The sequence below is a fragment of the Aquarana catesbeiana genome, linkage group LG01, assembly GCF_042186555.1.
Source record: "Aquarana catesbeiana isolate 2022-GZ linkage group LG01, ASM4218655v1, whole genome shotgun sequence".
NCBI classification, from domain to species: Eukaryota; Metazoa; Chordata; class Amphibia; order Anura; family Ranidae; genus Aquarana; species Aquarana catesbeiana.
Window position 1 is genome coordinate 924,999,072 of NC_133324.1, and position 10,409 is coordinate 925,009,480.

A 10,409-nucleotide genomic window follows, 5' to 3' on the forward strand; every position below is an offset into this window, starting at 1 on the left:
TAGAGAGAAAGGAAGTTTGTTTTGAGGGTGAAGATTCACTTTGACCTCTTGGTGCCAGCCGTACGCCTCTCGGCGGGTGGGCCGTGGTGCATTAGTGCAAAAACAGCTGTGCCGAGAACTCGCGTCCTGCATGCTTCCGGAACATTTACCGGCGGCTAACGGAAAGCTCCCGACTGCTGCTTGTGATCGGAATTTTTTCGATCATGTGACAGCCAATCACCGCAGTCAAATGGTCATAAACCCTGTTTCCCGCCATGCTAAATCTCTTAAAGTGCCAGGAGGCGCCAGCTCCAAGGGTTTAAAGATGAATTCCAGGTATGGTACATTTTATACATACTGTAGCTACACTGATCCAGCTTGAACCAGTGTGACAATGTATGTACCATATATGTCACTGGAAGTTGGAAATCACTACAGTAAACCCCACTGCTCCAGTGATCTCCACTATCTTCCTGGTCTCGTGCTGAGTGGATGGCCTAATGCATTGTGAACACAGGAGTTTAATCGTTCGGCAGGAGCCATTCGGAGATAGCTTTGCAGTTTATGAATGAATGCAAAGTGTTCTCTGATTGGACGAGGTGGAAAGTGTGACCCCACCACCCTGCCTTTCCACCTTGTCCATTCAGAGAAAGCACATCAGGATGAATGTAGGGGATGCTCAAGTTTTCATTTGTAGTAAGTTCCGAATACAGTGTGTCCTTTGATCTTCCAGGTGGGACTGCAGCAACTTCCCGTCTCATAGAATGAGCCCACTCAGCAGTTCCTCCGTTCAGAAAACCTCTTTTGTTCTTTATAGTAAATACATTTATTATTATTATTATTATACAGGATTTATATAGCGCCCTGCTCATTAGAGCTTCCAATCTAAAAAGGAAGGGTCATTTTATACAAAAGGTAATAGCTGTGGGGGATGAGCTGATGGAGGAAGTAAAACAGTGTTAGTTAGAAACAGGATAGGCTTTTTAAAGAGAAGGGTTTTCAGGGATCGTCTAAAAATGGATAGATTAGGGGACAGTCGGACAGATTGAGGTAGAGAGTTCCAAAGGATGGGAGAAGCTCTGGAGAAATCCCGGAGGCGAGCATGGGAACAGGTGACAAGGGAGCTAGAGAGCAGGAGGTCTTGGGAGGACCGAAGAGAGCGGCTTGGTTGGTACTTTGGGATTAGGTTAGTGATGTAGCTGGGGGCAGAGTTATGGATGGCTTTGAAAATTATTGCTAGTACTTTGAATTTTATTCGTTGGGTGAGTGAAAGCCAGTGGAGGGATTGGCAGAGAGGGGTGGAGGACACTGAATGGTTGGTAAGGTGGATGAGGCTTGCAGAGGCATTCGTTATGGACTGAAGGGGGGATAGTCTATGTAAAGGTGATCCAACGAGAAGGGAGTTGCAGTAATCGAGACGAAAGATAACCAGGGAGTGAATTAGAAACTTGGTGGTGTCATTAGTTAAAAAGGGGCATATTCTAGAGATGTTGTGGAGGCTAAGGCGGCATGATTTGGACAGGGATTGGATGTGAGTCTGAAAGGACAGTTCAGAGTCTAAGGTTACCCCTAGAACCATGGCATTTGGGGAGGGACTGATAGATGTGCCATTGATCTTGACAGAGAGGTCAGGGGAAGGGACACGTGGGGGAGGAAATATTAAGAGCTCAGTTTTAGATTCAGTCTGAGGAAGTGGTTTGACATTCAGGCTGTCTGTTTAGTAAATCAGTGATGCGTGCCTTGCAAAAGTATTCACCCCCTTGGCATTTTTCGTGTTTTGTTGCCTCACAAAGTGGAATTAACATGGATTGTTTGAGGATTTACATTATTTAATTTACAGAACATGCCCACAACTTTGAAGATGTTTTTTTTTTTTTTTTTTATTGTGAAGCAAACAACAAATAGAACAAAATATAAGAAAAAGTCAATGTGCATAACTATTCACCCCCCCCCCCCTAAAGTCAATACTTTGCAGAGCCACCTTTTGCGGCCATCACAGCTCCAAGTCTCTTTGGATAAGTCTCTATGATTTTGCCACATCTTACCACTGGGATTTTTGCCCATTCCTCCTTGCAAAACTGCTCCAGCTCCTTCAAGTTGGTTGGTTTGCGCTTGTGAATAGCAATCTTTAACTCTGACCACAGATTTTCTATTGGATTGAGGTCTGGGCTTTGACTAGGCCATTCCAACACATTTACATGTTTCCCCTTAAACCACTCAAGTGTTGCTTTAGCAATGTGTTTGGGGTCATTGTCCTGCTGGAAGGTGAACCTCCGTCCTAGCCTCAAATCACACACAGAGTGGTACAGGTTTTGCTCAAGAATATCCCTGTATTTAGCACCATCCATCTTTCCCTCAACTCTGACCAGTTTCCCAGTCCTGACTGCTGAAAAACATCCCCACAGCATGATGCTGCCACCACCATGTTTCATTGTGGGGATGGTGTTCTTTGGGTGATGTGATGTGTTTGTCCCAGACATAGCGTTTTCTTTGATGGCCAAAAAGTTCAATTTTAGTCTCATCAGACCAGAGCACCTTCCTCCATACATTTTGGGAGTCTCCCACATGCCTTTTTTTCGCAAACTCAAAACGTGCCATTTTGTTTTTTTGTTGAAAGCAATGGCCTTCTTCTGGCCACTCTGCCATAAAGCCCAACTCTATGGAGCGTACGGCTTATTGACGTCCTATGTAGAGATACTCCAGTCTCTGCTGTAGAACTCTGCAGCTCCTCCAGGGTTACCTTGGGTCTCTGTGCTTCCTCTCTGATTAATGCCCTCCTTGCCCGGTCTGTCAGTTTTGGTGTGCGGCCGTCTCTTGGCAGATTTGCTGCTGTGCCATGTTCTTTCCATTTGGTTATGATAGATTTGATGGTGCTCCTAGGGATCATCCAAGATTTGGATGTTTTTTTATAACCTAACCCTGACTTGTACTTCTCAACAACATTGTCCCTTACTTGTTTGGAGAGTTCCTTGGTCTTCATGGGAGTGTTTGGTTAGTGGTGCCTCTTGCTTAGGTGTTGCAGCCTCTGGGGCCTTTCAAAAAGGTGTGTATATGTAATGACAGATCATGTGACACTTGGATTGCACACAGGTGGACATCATTTCACTAATTATGTGACTTCTGAAGGTAATTGGTTGCACCAGAGCTTTTTATGGGCTTCATAATAAAGGGGGTGAATACATACGCACATGCCAATTATCAGTTTATTATTTCTGAAAATTAGTTTTATCTATATATTTTTCTAATTTTACTTCACCAACTTAGACTATTGTGTAATGTAACAAAATATGTAAAAAGCCAAGGGGGGTGAATACTTTTGCAAGGCACTATATATATATATATATATATATATATATATATATATATATATATATATATATATATATATATATATATATATATAATGTGTGCCGGGTGGGGGGCGTGTGCGGGCGCCCACTCGGCTGCGCTGTGATTCGTCAAAGCACATGCCGAATACCGGGTCCAGACCAGTGATTGACCGCCAGCACGCAGCGATCAGCTCTGAGTCTCACAGAACACAGCTCTGTGAGTGTGTTCAGTGACAGGGGATCTCATTGTTAAGCAGGGAATGAAAAACACTAGATATCGGACAGTATTAGCAGCACACAGTACACACATAAACAATTGTTAGGCATATATTTAACCCTTTAATCACCCTAGATGTTAACCCCTTCCCAGCCAGTGTCATTAGTACAGTAGCAGTGCATATTATGAGCACTGATCACTGTAATAATGGCACTGGTAATGTTAGTGGCAGTTAGTTCCCACAATGTGTTAGTTAATGTCAGATTGTCTGCCGCAGTCCCGTTATAAGTCGCTATACCCCATCATTACTAGTATTAAAAATAAATAAAAATTCCAGTATTCATCCTATAATTTGTAGACGCGATAACTTTCATGCAAACCAATCAATATACACTTGTTAGGATTTCTTTTTTTTTTTTTTTTTTTACCAAAGACATTAGCAGAATATATTTTGGCTTAAATTTTGGAAAAAATTTGATTTTTTTTAAAACAAATTTTATGGGATATGTTTTATAGCAGAAAGAAAAAAATATATATTTTTTTTAAATTGTCCTTTTTCTTTTATATTAGGCTCCATTCACACCCAAGCTTAGTGCAGAGACAGCTGCTGCACCGCGTTTTTTTTTTTTAAAGCTTTTATTAATTTTTTTTGTGGGGCGTTTTTGGAGTGGCACCATTAATTTGAATGGACCTCCCTCTGCTCCAAAAACCCTCCAAAGAAGCTCATGTATCAAGTTTTGTTACAGAGCCAGGAGCTTTTGGCAGTGCGATTTTTGCGTGTTTTGTCGCTCGACAATCGCAGCAAAATCGCACCGCGTTTGGGGGGGTCAATAAGAAATAATGCCATCCAATGGTTCGCAAGGGTTAATGATATTTGACGGATGGAAGACCTGACTGCTACCATTCGGGATAAATCTGAGGAACATAAGACCAGGTGGTTTCACTGGCACCTTTTCCGCTTCTCAGATGAGTACCTCCACTATACATAGCTGAGCTTTAATAAGTATCAAGGGTTTCAGCTTTAAACCTGATGCCCTCATAGCCTGATAAAAACAGGTGCTCCTTACCCCCTAGGTGGAACCCCCCCCCCCTTTTTTTTTTTTTTCTTCTCTCTCTCCCTTTTCTCTCTGTCCTCCTCTTTTCTATTATAACTCAAAAAACTTGACCATGTCTTGACCATAAGGGGACACCCCGCATTAAACTTCCCCCATGTTCTCCTATTCATTCTTCAAGACCATAGATATCCCTCCCTATACCAGTGTGGGCGAGTGTGTAACCTGCCTAAGAGGAACCTTAAAGCCTCGTACACACGATCGGATTTTCATCCGGGAATTGTGTGATGACAGACTGTTTGCCTAAAATCCAACCGTTAATACGCTCCTTCAGACAACTGTTGTTCAACTTTCGGCCAACAAATGTTGGTTAGCAGGCTAGTAAATTTTTGGCGGACAACGGTCTGTCAGATTTTCCTATTGTGTGCACACAAGTCCATCACACAAAAGTCCAAAGTACAAACATGCATGTTCGGAAGCAAGGATGAGCCAGAAGCGGTCGGTCTTGTAAAACTAGCGTTCGTAATGGAGAATTAACATTCGTGACGCGGCAAATTATGAAATCTAGAAATGCAGCGCACATTCTCTTCTTCTTTAATGGGATAATAATGAAGCTGCTTTGCTGGTGATACTGATGGAGTTCTGCCAAACGTAGTTTCAAAGGCTTTTTTTTTCTAGTGATATCATGAATAATATTATTATGTTTTTTTTTTGTTTTTTTAGCCAAGTTACCACAACACCATTATCCCGTAGTTTTTATCTCAAAGATACAACTATGTTGGTGTCCCTTGTTAATTTTACATTGTATTTTTGAAAATATACTGGCCTACTCCCAAACTGTCATTTAAAGTAAAACACATAGCCAAGTATTATTCTCACACAATTGTATTATTGTGCATTAAAAAAGAAAACAAATAAAATTAGACATGCTATCTCCCAATAGAACTTAACCAAAAATTGCATTCTATGCATCCAAAAATATAGAAAATATAACAAATCAAATCATTATTCAACCAAAAAATAAAATAGAAGCCTCATGCATGTGTCCTGCGTCTTAATATAGGGGGTCAACAATGCCAAGAGTTGGTGAAAGCAGGGGTCCGTCATCCGGAGATAATTCCAAAAATCATCTGGATTATTCTCCTGGAGCTCCCGCAGCAAAGGCATATGACATAATTGGTCATAATTAATAAAGCAACCAATTTTTGGTCCAAGAAATCCTCCTCCTCCTGTTCCTGGACTGGACTTGGGTCAAACCAATAACTCCAAGGCCAATAATAAATAACACGTTTCTCCTCCGATTCCGCAACATGTCTGGTTGATGAACAGCCATTCAGAAACAAACTGAAAAGCGCGAAATGAAAAGTGCGAAATGAAGAGCGCGAATCGACACTCTCCAAACTTCTACCAACACGAAATTAGTAGAAGGAGCCCAAAGGGTGGTGCCTGACAATTGAACTTCCTCTTTATCGGCTTGTAGTAAGTCACTGCATTTGTGTTTGTTGGCCGAATTGTGTAGCGTTTGTATACAAGAAAAGTTCATGGCAAACGCCCTTCGGACAAAAGTCTGATGCTTTGTCTGCGGAAAATCCGATTGTGTGTACAAGACTATAGCCTTTCGTTTCATGGGCACTGGGAATGCCTGATTATTTACGGATTCATCCTCTGGTAATAACCGGATGCGTCCATATCGTGGGTAGGATTCATCCAGATAATGGTCGCCTACATTTTGTATTGACAATTTATTCTGCAAAGTTATCTTTTCATTGTGTATGTTGCACACCACTAAATAGAAAAAAATAACTGAAAGAAATAATGCCATCACAAATGGGTCCGGTGTTTTGCTGTAATTCCAGTATGCTCAGGTGTGAACCAGGCCTGATAAAAAAACGCAGTGGTGATCAAATAACACCAAAAGAAAAAATATATACAAATTTAGTTTGGGTACAGCGTTGCATGACCGCGCAATTGTCAGTTAAAGTAGCGTAGCGCCGCATAGCAAAAAATGGCCTGGTCATAAAGGGGGGGGGGGGTAAAACCTTCCGGAGGGCAAGTGGTTAAAGCAGAACTAAACCCTCCAATGCTCACCGTCCCCTACAGTGACGCAACAACCACATAAACCCTCACTGGTGCCACCATCTTCTCCCTGGCTTCTTCTGGGGTTCGGAGGTATTTAGCCTTTTTGAATGACGTGAAGACTTAACTCCCACGCATGCGCAGCTCAGTGTACGTTGTGAAGCATCTTGCGAGGAGGAGGGTAAGAAGCATAGGTGTGCGCAGCCTATTACTTTGTGCACCCCAAAGTTCAAACACACACACACCTTTCCCTGCAGCCTCAGCTGCACTGGACAATGAAGGAACGGGAAAGTGCTCTGTGCAGAGTGACTTCCTGTTCATTCACAAACTGAAGCATAGTAAAACACTGTTTGCTATGCTTCAGTTAAAGTGGACCTTTCATTTTTTTTATCTTTCCATCTATTAAATCTTCTGTCCTTGTTGTTTTAACTTTGGATAGTAATACATTTTCTTTCTGCCAGTAAATACCTTATACAGCCCACTTCCTGTTTCTTGTCTGGTCATTAGCCTAGGCTTGTGACATCATGCACAGCTCTCTCTCGCTCTCTCTTTCCTGAGAGTTTGCCTGGAAGGGAGGGGGGAATGAGTCATAAGAGGGCCAATGAGAGCTGCAGAGCTGGAGGTGTGCCTCTGTGTGTCTTTGTAAATCCAGGAAGTGAATAGGCATCAGCTTCAGCTGCCCACAGTTAAAATGGATGCAGCCAGACTCAGTGGAGGGAGATTTCTGCAGCATATTTGGCAAGTCCAGAATCACAGTATATTTATAAAATAATATGCAAAGTGGTTGGAGGGGAGGAGCTTCAGAATGGCAAAGATGTTTTTATTACAAATTATGTGAGAAGGCTGCAGTTCCTCTTTAAGAATGAACACAGTGAGTGAGCGAGTTCACTGTGTTCATTTAGAAAAGGAAGAGGCCGGTAAATGACATATTGATTAGCCCCTTCCCCCACTCTCCATCCTGAAACATCCCCTTCAACAGCCGGGGGGGGGGGGGGGGGGAGGGAAGCCAGCAGCACTGCGGTGGGGCACAACATGTGGGAAAACCCGGACAGTAGGGAGAATTGGCAGAGTGATTAGGCACACCTCCTCTTCATGCCTATGGTAAGAAGTCTTTATTGCAGAAGAGACTTTTTTTTTTTTTTTTAATTAAATCTTTTTATTACATTTCTTGACAGACAAACAAAACAAAACACAAGAAGACATCATACAGACTGAACCAAAAATATAATAATACAATTTCAAAATCCAGTATAACAATTATTAATCCAAAGGGGGAGGAAAAAAAAAAAAAAAGCAAGGAAGGGCGTCAATAGACATCCTGCCATGCCCGAGAGGCCTACGAGCCCCCTGCAGGGTGCGTGCGGCACGCTCTGTGATCAGCGAGTCTATGAGACTCGGCTGATCACAGATCGGGGTAAGGGGGACCCCTTACCACGTGATCAGCTGTCAGCTAATGACAGTCGATCATGTGATGTAAACAGAGCCAGTAATCGGCTATTTTTTCTCCTCGTGCTGATAGGGCGAGGAAAAAAAAAAAAGCTAATCTCCGGCGGCTCCCAGAGGCACATCGGTCCTGATCAAGGAGAGCTGCTGCCAGCTCATCTGTGCCCACCTGTGCCACCTACCAGTGCACAACAGTGCCGCCTACCAGTGCCCACCAGCACCACCCATCAGTGCCCACAGTGCCACCCATCAGTGCCAAAAATGCCACCTATCAGTGTCACCAATCAGTGCCCATCAGTGCCACCTATCAGTAGTACCTAACAGTAACACCTATCAGTGCCCATCAGTACCATCTATCAGTAGTACCTAACAGTAACACCTATCAGTGCCATCTTATCAGTGGCCATCAGTATTGCCTTATCTGTCCCCATCAGTGCCGCCTTATCTGTGCCTATCATTGCTGCCTTGTCTGTGCCTATCATTGCTGCCTTATCTGTCCCCATCAGTGCCGCATTATCTGTGCCTATCATTGCTGCCTTGTCTGTGCCTATCATTGCTGCCTTATCTGTGCCTATCATTGCCGCCTTGTCTGTGCCTATCATTGCCGCCTTGTCTGTGCCTATCATTGCCGCCTTGTCTGTGCCTATCATTGCCGCCTTGTCTGTGCCTATCATTGCCGCCTTATCTGTGCCTATCATTGCCGCCTTATCTGTGCCTATCATTGCCGCCTTGTCTGTGCCTATCATTGCCGCCTTATCTGTGCCTATCATTGCTGCCTTATCTGTGCCTATCATTGCCGCCTTGTCTGTGCCTATCATTGCCGCCTTGTCTGTGCCTATCATTGCCGCCTTATCTGTGCCTATCATTGCCGCCTTGTCTGTGCCTATCATTGCCGCCTTGTCTGTGCCTATCATTGCTGCCTTGTCTGTGCCTATCATTGCCGCCTTATCTGTGCCTATCATTGCTGCCTTGTCTGTGCCTATCATTGCCGCCTTATCTGTGCCTATCATTGCTGCCTTGTCTGTGCCTATCATTGCCGCCTTGTCTGTGCCTATCATTGCCACCTTGTCTGTGTCTATCATTGCCGCCTTATCTGTGCCTATCATTGCCGCCTTATCTGTGCCTATCATTGCCGCCTTGTCTGTGCCTATCATTGCCGCCTTGTCTGTGCCTATCATTGCTGCCTTGTCTGTGCCTATCATTGCCGCCTTATCTGTGCCTATCATTGCTGCCTTGTCTGTGCCTATCATTGCCGCCTTATCTGTGCCTATCATTGCTGCCTTGTCTGTGCCTATCATTGCCGCCTTGTCTGTGCCTATCATTGCCACCTTGTCTGTGTCTATCATTGCCGCCTTATCTGTGCCTATCATTGCCGCCTTGTCTGTGTCTATCATTGCCGCCTTATCTGTGCCTATCATTGCCGCCTTATCTGTGCCTATCATTGCCGCCTTATCTGTGCCTATCATTGCCTCCTTATCTGTGCCTCAATGACCCCAAACATTTCTCATATGGGAGCACACCTATTATAAACAATGGCCCCCCATGGGCATTCAATCCTGTATACCGTTTGTAGAGCCACTTTGCCCACAATCATCATACTTACTAGGACAGCCCCTATTCATGCAAGTATCTCTGTACAAATGGAAGATTATTATTTACCAAGAAGAGACATTTAAAAAAAAAAAAATCCTCTCTTCTTGCAAGATTTTTTTATATCAGAGCTATGTTCTGCTTTAAGATCTCTGCAGAGCCAAGGTCATACTAGATCTCTTTACTGAGTCAAGGTAACATTTTTTTTTTTTTCATAACAGACCTGCAGAAGACAATTTGTCAAAACCGGGCAGCTATAAAAATGCTGAAAGGTGCACTTGTGCCGCTCTCCCTGATAAATGAGGTGGTGAGAGTGATTTAATATTGCACCGGGCTAACCTGAACCTGCACCATGTATCATCCCCCATCTGAGAGTCATAGAAAGCTGCGGACTCTGTAAGGAACATTGGTATGGGATGGTCACCACTGGAAAGAGAAGATCTCCTGGTTGTGTCATTTGTGTTTCCTTTCTCTTTGCGTTGTCTCTCAGCTGAAGTCCCTTCTCTTTCTCAATGAATTAAACTTGTAGCTAGTTGCTCTTGCACATGAGCAGCTTGGGGGGGGCAGAAGTAGGTGGCCGAACCATTGATTTTGCACCCTCCCCAACCGAAACACAGAAATGTACCAGCTCAGGGTTGTACACATGTTGTGGCGAGTCACATTCAGCAGGTGGCACTGCCGAATACAAACCGTTCAAGTGATTGGGGGCCGGCCACCAAATGT